Genomic DNA, 16,382 nt, shown 5'->3' on the forward strand with positions numbered 1-16,382 from the left:
CGGTCAGCATAATGCGCAGAGGTCGCCGACTTTCTGCAGAGTCAATCGCTACAGACCTCCAAACTTCATGTGGCCTTCAGATTAGCTCAAGAACAGCACAGAGAGCTTCATGGAATGGGCTCCATGGCTGAGCAGCTGCATGCAAGCCTTACATCACCAAGCACAAGGCAAAGCATCGAATACAGTGGTGTAAAGCGCCGCCACTGGACTCTAGAGCAGTGGAGACGTGTTCTCTGGAGTGATGAATCACGCTTCTCCATCTGGCAAACCGATGGACGAGTCTGGGTTTGCCAGGAGAACAGTACTTGTCTGACTGCATTGTGCCGAGTGTAAAGTTTGGTGGAGGGGGATTATGGTGTGGGGTTGTTGTTCAGGAGGTGGGCTCGGCCCCTTAGTTCCAGTGAAAGGAGCTCTTAATGCTTCAGCAGACCAAGAGATTTTGGACAATTTCATGCTCCCAACTTTGTGGGAACAGTTTGGGGAGTTTGGCCCCTTCCTGTTCCAACATGACTGCACACCAGTGCACAAAGCAGGGTCCATAAAGACATGGATGAGCGAGTTTGGTGTGGAAGAACTTGATTAAACCCTATGGGTTAAGAATGGGATGTCACTCAAGTTCATATGCGTGTGAAGGCAGATGAGCAAATTATTTTGGCAATATTGTGTATCTGAAAAAAATAAAATAAAATGTGGCCTATGCAAAAGTTATAGCACATTTTATATTTTAATGTTTTTTTATGTTTCACTCAGCAAATAAATAGAGATGTGAACTAAATTGTACAGGAATAAATGGTCATATTTAAGTGTGTACTCTATAGAGGACATTTTTTTATCATCATCATCATCGTTAACCGCTTAGTCCAGATAGGGTCGCAGTAGCAGTTGGGAGAGCAGAGAATCCCAGGTGACCCTGTCCCCCGCAACTTCCTCCAGCTCATTCCCGGGGACCCCAAGCCGCTCCCAGGCCAACTTGGAGATATAATCCCTCCAGCGGGTCCTAGGACGACCCCGGGGTCTTATTCCGGTAGGCCGTGCCTGGTACACCCCCACCGGGAGGCGTCCCGGGGGCATCCGGATCAGATGCCCGAACCACCTCAGCTGGCTCCTCTCAATGCGGAGGAGTAGCGGCTCTACTCCGAGCTCCTCCCGGATGGCCGAGCTCCTCACCCTATCAAATAGAGTGTAGCCCGCCACCCTGCGAAGAAAGCTCATTTCTGCCGCTTGTATTCGCGATCTCATTCTTTCGGTCATTACCCACAGCTCATGACCATAGGTGAGGGTCGGGATGTAGACCGATCGGTAAACAGAGAGCTTCGCCTTACGGCTCAGCTCCCTCTTCACCACTACAGTCCGGTACAGCGACCGCATTACTGCTGCCGCTTGTCCCAGCCTGCGGTCGATCTCACGATCCTTCTTCCCATCACTCGTGAACAAGACCCCGAGATACTTAAACTCCTCCACCTGGGGCAGGTCCTTTCCCCCTACCTGGAGTGGGCATACCATCCTTTTCCGGGCTAAGACCATGGACTCAGACTTGGAGGTGCTGATCCGCATACCAACCGCTTCACACTCAGCTGCAAACCGCTCCAGTGTGCGCTGGAGGCATCCATGTGATCCAGCCAAAAGAACAACATCATCTGCAAATAGCAGAGACGCCACCCTCCGGCCTCCACACATAATGCCCTCCTGACCCCGGCTACGCCTTGACACCCTGTCCATGAATATCACAAACAGGAGTGGAGACAGGGCACAACCCTGGCGGAGTCCAACGCTAACACTGAAAGAGTCCGACTTAATGCCGAGTATACGAACACAGCTCTCACTCCGGGCGTACAGAGATTGAATGGCACAGAGTAGTAACCCCGGCACCCCATACTCCCGGAGGACCTCCCACAAGATATCTCGGGGAACACGGTCGTAAGCCTTCTCCAAATCCACAAAACACATGTAGACTGGGTTGGCAAACTCCCATGCCCCCTCAACAATCCGTGAGAGGGTGAAAAGCTGGTCCATTGTTCCACGGCCGGGACGGAATCCGCATTGTTCCTCCTCAATCTGAGGTTCAACTATCGGCCGAAGTCTCCTTTCCAGCACCTTGGCATAGACTTTCCCAGGGAGGCTGAGCAGTGTGATACCCCGATAGTTGGCACACACCCTCCGGTCCCCTTTCTTGAAAATAGGGACCACCACCCCGGTCTGCCAGTCCAAGGGTACTGTTCCCGAGGTCCATGCACTATTGCAGAGGCGTGTCAGCCACGACAGCCCCACAATATCCAGAGCCTTAAGCATCTCCGGACGAATCTCATCCACCCCCGGTGCCTTGCCACTGAAGAGCTTGCCAACTACCTCAGTGACCTCCACCAGGGAAATGGAGCTTGACACGCCAGAGGCCTCTGGCCCTGACTCCCGTGAGGGAGGCATGTCACCCGGATTAAGGAGTTCCTCAAAGTGCTCTTTCCACCGACCGACAATATCCTCATTTGACGTCAGAGTTTCTCCACCCCTGCTGAATACAGCCTGGGCGCAGTCACCCCGACCACTCCTGAGTCGCCGGACAGTTGTCCAGAACCTCCTCGAGGCCGACCGAAAGTCTTTTTCCATGGCCTCACCAAACTCCTCCCACGCCCTGGATTTTGCTTCTGCCACAGTTGCAGCTGCCACCTTTTTTGCATGTCGGTACCTATCTGCCGAATCGGGAGTCCTTCGGGCCATCCAGTCCCTAAAGGCCTCTTTCTTCAGCTTGACGGCCTCCCTCACCACCGGTGTCCACCAGGGGGTTCTTGGGTTACCGCCATGACAGGCACCGACAAGCTTTTGGCCACAGCTGCGCCTGGCAGCTTCCACAATGGAGGTTTTGAACAGGGTCCATTCAGACTCTATGTCCCCTACCTCCTCCGGGACATGAGAAAAGCTCTCCCGGAGGTGGGAGTTAAAATCATTCCGAACAGGGGCCTCCGACAGTCGTTCCCAGCATACCCTCACTATTCACTTGGGCCTACCGGGTCTGCCCATCAGTCTTCCCTGCCATCTGATCCAACTCACCACCAGATGGTGATCAGTTGACAGCTCAGCACCTCTCTTCACCCGAGTGTCCAGAACATATGGTCCCAAGTCAGATGAAACGACAACAAAGTCGATCATTGACCTTTGACCCAAGGAGCTCTGGTACCATGTACACTTATGAACATCCTTGTGTTCGAACTTGGTGTTCGTTATGGACAATCCATGCCTGGCACAGAAGTCCAATAACAATTCACCATTCGGGTTTAGATCGGGCAGGCCGTTCTTCCCAATCACGCCTCTCCAGGTCTCCCAGTCATTGCCAACATGAGCATTGAAGTCTCCCAGTAAGACTATGGAGTCTGTAGTTGGGACCCTTTCCAGAACCCCGCCCACTTGCTCCAAGAAGGCCGAATACTCCGACCTGTTGTTTGGTGCATAAGCACACACAACAGTCAGAGTTTTCCTCTCTGCGATTTTAATACGCATTGAGGCGACCCTCTCGTCCACCGGGACAAGCTCCAACTGTACTGCCGCCAGCCGGGGACTCGTGAGTATCCCCACACCCGCCCGGCGCCTCTCACCTTGTGCAACCCTGGAGTAGGAGAGGGACCAACCCCTATCCAGGAGTTTGGTTCCAGAGCCGATACTGTGGGTGGAGGTGAGCCCAACTATATCTAGTTGGTACCTCTCAACCTCCCGCACAAGCTCCGGCTCCTTCCCCCCCAGTGAGGTTACGTTCCACGTACCAAGAGCCAGTTTCTGCCGCAGGGGCCTAGGCCACCAAGGGCCCCCCTGCAATCTCCCACTGCCTGTACGGCACTGCACCACTCCCCCATGCTGGACCTTGCGGGTGGTGGGCCCACATGGTCCCCCCACGTTGCCTCTTCGGGCTGAGCCCGGCCAGGTTACGTGGGCTGCCCGGCCACCAGGCGCTCGCCGAGGGACGCTACCCCCAGGCCTGGCTCCAGGGGTAGGTCCCGGTGACCCTCTCCCGGGCAGGGTACACGATGTTTTGCGTCCGTTTTTCATGGAGGTTTTTGTACTCCTATTTTTGGAATTTTTTTATTTATAATCTATTTTAACTTAGAAAAATCAATAAAACATCATTTGACTGGGGGTGTGCACACTTTTGCATACAATCCTAGGCAAAAAATGGCCCAAAATATAATAGGCTGTACTGATGTTTTAGGGCTGGTCAGAGTCTAGATTTATATATATATATATATATATATATATATATAGAATATTTGGTTTCACATTAAACACAAACTGGCTCAGCAATGTTTTTCAGCTGTTTGAAGCCGTCAATGCTGAGTGGATCAATACTGACTCTTCTGCAAATTTACACTCAAAACTTCAACATTTAAAGAAATCAAAGGATGAATGTCTCCCACACAGACCTACTTCATCCACTTGTTTAATGATTTGTTGTTAAGACTATTAAAAGCTTAATGTTTTGCCTTTGGCCTCAATTGTCCCTGTAAAAAGTGACTCATCAGATCTACTTAAAAAAATTACTTCATGTGGTAACAAGCAACTGAATTAGTTTAATTCAACTCAAACAACTACATTAATTCAAAGAATCGTTCATTCAAAGTATTGATCTGATGAGATCTGATGAGCCACTGTTTACAGTGTAATGGCTGCTTTAACTGGAAAGTGAACTAAAGGTGGTCTGTAGTTGCACGGTACTGTATATCATTCTTAAATGTGTATATAAATTATCACAATGTTCTGCGTCTCTGTATAAACTGTGAAAAAGCAAACAAAATACAGAATGTCGTTACTGTCACACATCTCCATTTTGTTGTTTTCAACTTTTTGGTATACTTTGAGACGTCTGGTTACTCTTCACATTATGTTATGATACAATATAACGTGTGAAATCAATCTTTTTACATTGACTTCCATTGCAAGTTACGACCATTTCTTCCTTCCCCTGTAAAATGACCATTTTGTCTTTCTGAGTTTTTTCTGACAGCGACGATTTATTGATTTTTCTTAATCTGGGTAAATTCTGTCCACTTACCAGCCTGAGTGGAGAGCACCAACCTACAGACCAGGAGATAAAGAACAACATCACAGTTCACCACAAACTCCATCTTCTGTCTGACACTCAGGAGAAACTGCAGGGAAGCGACTGGAGGATCTGCAGTAACGTCAAAGCTCCTTATAGAAAACAGGCAAAACAGTAAGAGGCCAAACTGCTGTGAGCAGCGATGTGAAGAGGAAGCTGTGAACATGCTGTGGTCAGACAGTGAGTGTCAGTCTTTCCTGCATCAATCTGTGGCTGATGGCTACAGAGACCACACAGGTCTCTAAATGTGATAGTAAATGCACCTAGATACAAAGACAGAAAGGCTGAAGATGATCATTTCCTACTGAACCTCTTATAAACTGACTGTATATCAGGGTTACTGTAGTTTTACATTCTCATTAGTAAACTAAAGAATGACCAGATGATGTCATAGTTTATTTCCAGGGACCCTCCAGGCAGCACAGTTCACTGTAAGTAGCATAATGACGCTACGTTTATCTACACTGAAAACGGTGCTGTGACTTGTGAGCGTTTTAAAACCCCAGGCGCTGCAGACTCGATCTCCACCGCCCCCTCTTATTACCTTCGTGTGTTAATGTTGATAAAAACTCGTCAGATATAAAAATTACAGTGACAGTAGGGAATAATGAGGAGACAGAGCTGAACGTGTGTCTGTTTACTAGGAGGAATAACATTAGCGCGCTCGGCTAAAGTGTTTGGGAAATGAAACTGAAACTGAAGAGCAGCGACTCTGATAAACGGCAGGAAGCACTGCGACAATATAAGATTTGCTTCTGTAATACGAATTTGTGAAAAACCTTCTCTTGGCCTGTCAGATCTTAAGACAAAAAGATAAGAATTTTCTGTAATACGGCTCCTGGTCAGATTCCTGTTCCACAGCTTCTTGTTTGAATTTCCGTTCCACCTTAAATGGTGCAGCAGTTACACTCTGACCGGAGAATTCATACAAGACGCTGCTGAATAGGAAGCCTAATTCGGCCTTGTGGAATCCGTTTGCTTTTGTCTTTCGTCAGTCTGTAAAAACATGACTCTGAATTCTAGCTGCATCAATTTGCACAGTGATTTACTCAACAGCTCTTTCCCAATTTTGTGTTTTCATTCACACTCGTTGTTTTCCAGCAGGGTGGTGTGATAATATCCCTCAAATAACATATTTAAACACTGTATTATTGAAGTGTATGAGATGCTTCTGCACTGGCTGTGTTCTGTGTTGTTTATTTTGTGGGCGGAGTCAGTAGTATAAACGAAAGCACAGTGTAATGCTTCTTTAAATGGAACAGCTGCAGTGTTTGTTTATCTCAATGTGCATGTATAATGAGATCTTTTGCGCTGGACGGCCATGAACACAAATTATTAGTATTAATGTGATTCTTATCACTGTTATTATGAAAGAAATGAACAATAGTTTTGTCTTGTTAAGCCAAATCATGTTTTTTCAGGGGGTTAAACTATTTTGAAAAGGACTAAAGTAGCCAAAAGGGCAGGAAGACACAGGGAGGTCATGGTAAACAAATGAGTGGTCACTAACATGAACAGCCACACCACAGTACTTTGAACTAGAGTTCATATATGATGACCGCATGAGACTTGTTTATAGAAACATACACTCCTAATAAAGATAATAAAGAGTTCTTCAAGGGTTCTTTAGTAAAGAAAATGGTTCTATATACAACCACGAACACTCAAAGAACCCTTTGTATGATTAAAGAGTTCTTTGCATGGTGAAATCGTTCTTCAGATTGATGGAGAATGTGTTGTATACGGTTCTGTATAGCACCAAAAAGGGTTCCTCTGTTGTTACAGGAAACTAGTGGTCCCTAGTGGTCTTTTATTGTTACAAGCTTGACTTTGTAACTATAGAAGAACCCTTTTTCATACTATATAGAACTCTTTTCGAAAAGCTTCTATAGAGAACCACATACAGCACATTCTCCATTAAACTGAAAAACCAAAATGGAATGTTAGAGGAACGTTCAGAGAACATCATTTTGAATGTTCTCAGAACGTTCCAAGACAGCATTCCTAGAATGTTAAACTGTTGTTGCAAATGAGGTTGAGGTGAAATTTTGGGTTCTCATAACTTATAAAGAACGTCCTGAGAACATTATGAAAACCGGACAAAATAACGTTGAGGGAACATTCCAATGCAACGTTCCCCCAACCAAAATGGAACGTTAAGGGAACGTTCTGAGAACTTAATTTTGTTATTTTGTCTAAGTCGTGAGAGTAAAAATTGCGGTTTTTGATCTATAAGAGTATCTAGCTGTGCTTTAGTTTTGTTAATGTTATTAAGATTTTTTTCTTTGGGATTTTCTGCATATGAGCTCTGGAGTTGCTTTAATGTTGTTCTAGGCTGCTTTGCTTTTCCTGATCCTTCTTTTTCTTATGTACTGAATATGATATGACTTTCCCTCTCATCACTGCTTTTGATGTTTCCCATAATAGTATGGGAGATGTTTCTTGTAGATCATTGGTTTCCATAAAAGATGTCCACTCTCTTTTAAAGTAGGTATCGAATTCTTTATCTACGATGAGTGATGTATTAAATCGCCGTCTTGGCCTTGTTGCAGTTTTTTCTATGTCATTAAAACTAAAAGTAATAGGGGCATGACCAGAGATTACTATCGGATGGATTGTTGATTGTGATATATGTGGTATGATAGAGTTACTGGCAAGAAATAAATCAGTGCGAGAGAGAATGAATGATGAACCTGAGAAAAATAAGTCCATTCTTTAACTGATGGGTGTTGCAGTCTCCAGATGTCTCCTAGTCCAAAGTCCTCCATGTATTGTTGTAGTATTTTAATAGTGTGCCAAATCTTTGCATTGGAGTGCAGTTCTTTCTAAACAGGAGTGATCTGATCTCTGTTTTGTTGTTTTTTTAAGATTCGTGTTGCCGCATTGTGTACAAGCTTTAAGGGATGTATTGTTTTCTTAGGAAGTCCAGTAAGAAGATCATTACAGTGATCAATTCTGCTTGTAACAATTGCATCACTCTGTATCGCTCTGAGAGACAAAAGGCTCAACTTTAGCAACATTTCTCAAATGATAAAAAGCTACTTTACTCACTGGAGCAAGAACTCAGCACTGAGTTTATATTCACTCTAAATAAAAATCAGAAGTTATGAAAAAACGTATGTTTACCCAGTTTTAGTAACAGTGACTTTCACTGTGTTGAGCTGAGACTGTTTCAAGTGCAGCCACCGAGCGCATTAGTACTTTATTCATTAAAGAATATACAATAAACTTTATGCTGCTTGGCAGCCTACAGTTAGAAACTACATTGCTTTGTAGAAAAACTGTTTTATTGAAAATTACTGTATTTTATCATATCGTACAACAAATGATTTCAGCATGTTTCAGCATAATTTTGTTGTGGAAGCTTTTCTTCTACTGGCTTGGCAGATCTTCATCTCCATCTGAGGGGCTGAGCTGAGCTGCATTCCTCCCTGCTGTCCAGCCTGCCAGCCAGACTCGATGGAGGATCACTCTGCCTGCAGCTACTGTAGCCAGAAGAAACATCAGAGCAGCCAGACCAACTCCACCAAACATCAGCACTGTCTCTACCACACTCACTCCATCTAGAGAGAGAGAGAGAGAGAGAGAGAGAGACTTTTAGACCCCTTTATTAAAGTGTTACTAGTTAAAAGAATTTACATTTTAAGACTAAAGACAAAAAAATATTATTGATAATAGTGGGGGCGGGGTCCCTGAAGAGAAAAGACTGAGCAATGAAATAATATCGGACCTGTATTAATAACAGACACAACACTTTGAACAGCACACCACTTTTCTCAAACCTAGAAATATAGAGTACTTTGATAAAAAAAAACAAAAAACTGAGCACTCTGTCCAGGACCTGAAATAGAGAACCCAGCCCTCTGAGCTCTCTGTCCAGGAGCTCAAGTAGAGGACTCAGCTTCTGAGCACTCTGTCCAGGAGCTCAAACAGGGAGCACAGCCCTCTGCCTGCTCTGCCCAGGAGCTGAAATAAAGGACCCAGCTTCTGCACACTCTGTCCAGGAGCTCAAACAGGGGACCCAGCCTCTAAGCACTCTGTCCAGGAGCTCAAACAGGGGACCCAGCCTCTAAGCACTCTGTCCAGGAGCTCAAACAGGGGACCCAGCCTCTGAGCACTGTGTCCAGGAGCTCAAACAGGAAACCCAGCCTCCAAGTCCTCTGTCTCGGAGCTCAAACAGGGAACACAGCCTCTGAGCACCCTGTCCAGGAGCTTAAACAGGGGACCCAGCCTCTCAGCACTCTGTCCAGAAACTCAAACAGGGAACCCAGCCCTCTGAGTGCTCTGCCCAGGCGCTCAAATAGAGGACCCAGCTTCTGCACACTCTGTCCAGGAGCTCAAACAGGGGGACCAGCTGCTGAGCACTCTGTAGAGGAGCTCAAACAGGGAACCCAGCCTCCAAGCCCTCTGTCCAGGAGCTCAAACAGGAAACCCAGCCTGCAAGTCCTCTGTCTAGGAGCTCAAACAGGGAACCCAGCCCTCTGAGTGCTCTATCCAAGAGCTCACATAGAGGTCCCTGCCCTCTGAGTGCCCTGTCCATGAGCTGGAAAAGAGGACCCAGCCTCTGAGCACTCTGTCCAGGAGCTGAAATAGAAGACTCAGTCTCTAAGCACTCCGTCCAAAAGCTCAAGTAGAGGAGCTCAAACAGGGGACCCAGCCTCTGACAACTCTGTCCAGGACTTCAAACAGAGGACCCAGCCTCTGAGCGCTCTGTCCAGGAGCTGAAATAGGGGACCCGGCCCCTTGACAGTATTGCAGAAAATACAAAGTGATAGAACAGCAGGTTAAATTTTGACACAAACCCATGTACAGTACAATGAAGAACCCTCCACTGGAGGTCACTGGAGTGTTTATACAAGAGGCTTTTGTACAGGAGCCTCCATGGAGGCCAGAACGCTGCAGCCTTCATGGCTCACAAGAACCAGAAAGTTTGACCATATCAGCCCAGTTTTATCAACACTACACTGGTTAAATTCTGCATTGAGTACAAAATTCTTGTTAACTTCTCTCTTATTATGAACCATCACGCCTACTTAGATCACAAGGTGCTGCTCACTATTAGTACCTAGAATTAATAAAGCTACGTCGGGGGGGGAGCTTTCTCATACAAAGCCCCCCAGCTTTGGAATAACCTTCCAGTCAGTGTTTGGGACTCAGACACAGCCTCAGTCTTTAAGTCTAGGCTAAGGATCTACTTGTTTAGTGAAGCCTTTGGTAACTTGTTTTCCTTGTTAGATACAAGGTGCACACCTCAGTGTCACTGCTGGACTGAGATCAGTCCACCAACCAAAAACATCCAGTCAACAGTGTCCTGTGACCACTGATGAAGGACTATTAGGATGATTAGCTCATACTGTACAGCAAGAGATGAGCTATCGTCTCTGACTTTACATCTACAAAGTGGACTGACAAGGTAGGAGTGTCTAATAGAGTGGACAGTGAGTGGACACAGTGTTTAAAAACTCCAGCAGCACTGCTGTGTCTGATCCACTCAGACCAACACAGCACACACTAACACACCACCACATCAGTGTTACTGCAGTGCTGAGAATGATCCACCACCCAAATAGTACCTGCTCTGTGAGGGTCCATGGGGGTCCTGACCACTGAAGAACAGGGGGGCTAACAAAGTAGGTGGTCATAATGTTATGGCTGATCATTGTATTTCTAATTCAAATTAAAATGTGCATTTCTCTTTACAAAAGCTGTTAAAGTTAATATGGAAAAGCTTTTGAGTGCTTTTGACATTTCATTCTCACAGTCCTAAAGGTCTGACTGGGTCATTTTGAAAGCAGAAAATCAAACGCCCAAGAAAAATTGCATTTCCTCATTTTGGTGATTCAGCTCTGCCAAAATAAAGTACGATTGCGATCCTGTCTGCAGCTGCATTTTCATCGTCAGTGAGGCGCTCTTGTCAATCAAACGCAGTGGGAGGGAAATCAGGAGGCCGTGTTTTAAGAAGAAGCAGCGAGTCTAGAATGTGGCAGTTTTGGAGCAGGACTAGATGTTTCTTTATGATACAGAGCTGGTAAAATGTCTGAGACACTGTTTTATGATGGTTGTGATGTAAAGTTTTCACCTAAAAAGATGCAACACGCTGTACAGCAAATGAATCACTACCACTCAGAAGATTAACACTCAGAAGACTCGTGTAGGTTAACTTGTGGTTCTGTATAGTAAATAAAATGTCTATATTTGTGTTGTAGACATTGTGACGTCTGGTTCCTATCACCACCACTGTAAAGGCATCGGGGTCTCTACAATCAACCATTTCACAACAAACCACTCTGAATGACTTTGTTTACATCTCAATGATTCAATTATGCAGACTTTAAAAAGTTAAATTCCCTTTTAACTTCAGTTATGGTGTTGTGGGCTCCTCTTATTACAGAAACCAGATTGAATGAAGGTTGAAAAACACTTTTCCAGAGAAAAGAAACAGCGAAATTGTAGATGTTGTGGTGGGTTCAGTGTTCAGGAGGCTGGATGCAGTAGTTAATAATGCATCTGTTCTCCTCTCAGTGGTGGGACGCGCTGAAGACACAGCTGTGATCCACAAAACCGTTATTAGGTGATGCACAGTTAACACATTACAAATGAACGTTTTTTTTGCTAACGCTGAATGAGCTTCTGCTGTTTTGCTGATGTGTTTTGTCCATTACAACCTTGTTCACAAATACGTCCAATCGTGCTTTAATTTAATTTCTACTCACCTTTTAATGGCGCAGGATTCACTGTGAGATTCACTGCAGGAGCAGAGTTACAGTAGTAAATCCCAGAGTCAGAGAGAGAGACGCTCTTTATCACCAGTGATGAATCAGGTAACACACTGTATCTGTTTTCTGGATCAGGTCTGTGTTTCTGGGTGATTTCTCCATCTTCAGCACTGAGGATGGCTGATCTTCCTCTATCAGTGCCTTTTTCCCAGATCACTTTACTCTCATTTACACAGGGCAGGATGATGTTTCTCCTCTCTGTTTCACTCTGACTGATGAAGGCTGACAAAACAGATATGAAAATGTTATTTGTGATACACATTATATATATATATTTATATATATACACACCGATCAGACATAACATTATGACCACCTCCTAGTTTCTACGCTCACTGTCCATTTTATCAGCTCCACTTACTATATAGGTGCACTTTGTAGTTCTACAGTTACAGACTGTAGTCCATCTGTTTCTCTGCATACTTTGTTAGCCCCCTTTTACCCTGTTCTTCAGTGGTCAGGACCCCCATGGACCCTCACAGAGCAGGTACTATTTGGGTGGTGGATCATTCTCAGCAATTCTCAACTCAATATATCTAATATTTCTCGTCATGAAAATGTTGTAAGTATATTATAAGATTATTCAGCTTTCTAGACATTTTTACTTGTCATAAGTAATTTTATCTAAAGACAGTGTCCTTTTCCACTGGCAGATCATGTTGTTTATTTTCAGACACGCAGGACTGTGTAGTTAAATTGATTTAATTTCCACTCAGAACAGCCATTAAGTACGAGTTATTCATGTTTCAGCATCAGGAACAAAGCGTCTCGACAGCTACACATCCTTTCAGACCCACAGCGCTGAGTCGTCTTCTCACAGTGGAAGGATGGACAGAAACACCTGTGGATGTTTTCAGATCTGAAGCAGCTTGATTTTCTCCTCTCTCTCAAAGATGAAAGCTTTAAGTGCTGTTTATCTGATGGGGACAGTGTTGGTGTCTACCAGGTCTTCCAGGTGGCTGTTAGGAGTCACATTTTCTCTGGAGCTTTTAATCATTTTTGTTCTCACTTATTTTCCTTTGACTTTCTCCTTCTTTATGCAGGTGGATTATCCAGATGTGATAAAAGGCTCAGTTATAAATGGTAAAATCGAAGAGTTTAATGCAGAGAAATGCTTTCTACAGATAAACCTTCCACACAAAGTTGAGACTGATACTTAAAAAAATCAGCAACAGCTTTAAAAACAATATTTGTGGTGAATTCAGTAGTTAATGGATCGCCTGATCTCCTCTCAGTGGGAGGACGCAATGAAGACACAGCTGTTAATACAATGTGAATCTAAATGTGTAACACATTATAATTTTATATTCAGCACTTCTTAAAGTTATTTTTGCAAACACTATGAAAATCAAAGCTTTTTTAAACACTTCACTGATGTTTCACTGGTGTGTTTTGTCCATTCCGACTTGTCAAACCTCAAACCAAATATTGTCCATATCATCGCTGTCACAAAAAAACATTTCATCTCCATCTGACATTTTTCTTTCTTTACTTTTGCATAATTTGAAAACTCCAGTTTCCCTTTAAATCTTCTGTCACAAGTTAACAATGTTTTCTTTTTCTTATACTGACAGTATTGAGATTACGGAAGCCCTGAAGGGTAAGATGTAAGAAAAAAAAAGAAAGAAAGAAAAAATAACTGTATTCCAGATTATACAAAATAAACTAATAAAGTTCCACTTCATTTGTTTTTGTTCTGTCTGTGTAACACACCAAAAACAGCCTGAATATTTCTAGCATTTCTATCAACTTCTACAATTTATTTCACTTTTTTTCTCTCTTATTCTTTTTCCACCTCTGTATGAAAAAAATACTGGATAACATTTAGCATGCTATACTACTTTTAACCAGCAGGGGAGCTGTTTTCCCCCAAACCTTTCTGAGTCCATGTGGAAAAAATTAGCATTAGCATTCTAATTGTAAGTCAGCTCCTCCGTATTTTTTTCTGAAGGCTAAGGGGAAAAATAGCTGCCCCCTGCTGGTCAAAGCTGGTGTAACATGCCATACATTATCTGGCACTCCTTGGTAGAGAAAAACAAAACTGAGAAAGGAGTGGAACTTCTCAGAAATGCATTTTCATTTTCTTTATATCTCACCCTTCAGGTCTTCTGTACGAGATACGGGTCATTCATCATGAAAGTGTCTTTAAACATCATCATCCCTTTCTGGCCTGTTCTTACCTGACAGTGCAGGATTCACTGTGAGATTCACTACAGGAGCAGCGTTACAGTAGTAAATCCCAGAGTCAGAGAGAGCGACGCTCTTTATCACCAGTGATGAATCACTGTTTAATACACTGTATCTGTTTTCTGGATCAGGTCTGTGTTTCTGGGTGATTTCTCCATCTTCAGCAATGAGGATGGCTGATCTTCCTCCATCAGTGCCTTTACTCCAGATCAGTTTACCCTCATTTACACAGACCAGGATGACGTCTCTCCCCTCTGTTGCACTCTGACTGAAGATGGCTGACAAAACAAATATGAAAATATTATTTGTGATACAGATTTCCTGCTGAAATAGATCAATATTCACAACAACCTGCTGAACTGTTTTGATTTGTAATAAATACAGCGAACTATGAGACTTTAATTTACACTCTAAACAGTCATTACGCACAAGTTATACATTCTTCAGGAGGTTTCTAAGCAGATTAGATACATAATAATTCACTTTTATTTATTACTGGGGTACAAAAAATATAATGTGTTTCCTGATGGTTTTGTTGTTCAGAGTCCAGATTTAGACACTATAAAGAATATTTGGTCTCCCACTAAACACAAACTAGACTATCTGAAAATTCACACGCAAAACTTCAACAATAAGGAAATCAAAGGAAAATCTCTCCCATACTAGCTTGTTTAATGATTTGTTGTTCAGACCATTAAAAGCTTAATGTTTTGCCATTTTGGGCCCTTTTATTGTAGATCTGTGTGTGTTTTCTTTTCTGATGCTGTAATGAATCAATTATACTCTTTTAACTGGAAACTGAATAAACTAAAGGTGGTCTCTAGTTACACAGTAGTGTATATCATTTTTATGTGTATATAAATGATCACAATGCTGCTCATCTTGGCATAAACTGAACAAACATATAAAGGACAGAATATCGTCACTGTAATGCAGAAAACTCATATCTCCATTTTTGTTGTTTTCCACTTTTTTGCATAATTTGAGACGTCTGGTTCCTCTTTACACTGTGTTAAAGTATCGTGATGAACAGACCGACAGAAATGATCCAGTATGACCTGTGAAATCAATCTTTTTACATTGACTTCCATTGAAAGTTATGACTGTTTCTTCCTTCCCCTTTAAAATTACCATTTTGGAGATACAAGTTTTTCTGACAGCGACAATACATTGATTTTTCTTAATCTGGCTAAATTCTGTCCACTTACCAGCCTGAGTGGAGAGCACCAACCTACAGACCAGGAGATAAAGAACAACATCACAGTTCACCACAAACTCCAACTTCTGTCTGACACGCAGGAGAAACTACAGGGAAGCGACTGGAGGATCTGCAGTAACGTCAAAGCTCCTTATAGAAAACAGGCAAAACAGTAAGAGGCCAAACTGCTGTGAGCAGCAATGTGGAAGAGGAAGCTGTGAACATGCTGTGGTCAGACAGTGAGTGTCAGTCTTTCCTTCATCAATCTGTGGCTGATGACTACAGAGACCACTCGGGTCTCTAAATGCGGTGGGCTCTATTAAAAGCACCTACACACAAAGACAGAAAGGCTGAAGACAATCATTTCCTACTGAACCTCTTATAAACTGACTGTATATCAGGGTTACTGTAGTTTTACATTCTCATTACTAAACTAAACAATGACCAGATGATGTCATAGTTTATTTCCAGGGACCCTCCAGGCAGCACAGTTCACTGTAAGTAGCATAATGACGCTACGTTTATCTACACTGAAAACGGTGCTGTGACTTGTGAGCGTTTTAAAACCCCAGGCGCTGCAGACTCGATCTCCACCGCCCCCTCTTATTACCTTCGTGTGTTAATGTTGATAAAAACTCGTCAGATATAAAAATTACAGTGATGGTGGTGAATAATGAGGAGACAGAGCTGAACGTGTGTCCGTTTATTAGGAGGAATAACATTAGCGCGCTCGGCTAAAGCGTTTGGGAAATGAAACTGAAACTGAAGAGCAGCGACTCTGATAATCGGCAGGAAGCACTGCCACAATATAAGATTTGCTTCTGTAATATGAATTTGTGAAAAACCTTCTCTTGGCCTGTCAGATCTTAAGTTAAGACAAAAAGCTAAGAATTTTCTTTTATAGACATTTTATGAATGTCTATAAAAACCAGCTGTAGTTCCTCTGTAACACACCCAAATACACATGTTTACATTAATAATTTAATTTAAAATAAAAAATAACATGTTTTCAAAAAAGTACAGGAGGCAGATGTGGTAGATTAACAGCTGCTATTCATGCCTTTGACCACCAGGTGTCAACACTGTGCAGCATTTTGAAAAGCTTTGAGTAAAGAGCAGTTTTTCAGTTTAAAGGAAAACC

The sequence above is a fragment of the Colossoma macropomum genome, unplaced genomic scaffold (assembly GCF_904425465.1).
Source record: "Colossoma macropomum unplaced genomic scaffold, Colossoma_macropomum, whole genome shotgun sequence".
Taxonomy (NCBI): domain Eukaryota; kingdom Metazoa; phylum Chordata; class Actinopteri; order Characiformes; family Serrasalmidae; genus Colossoma; species Colossoma macropomum.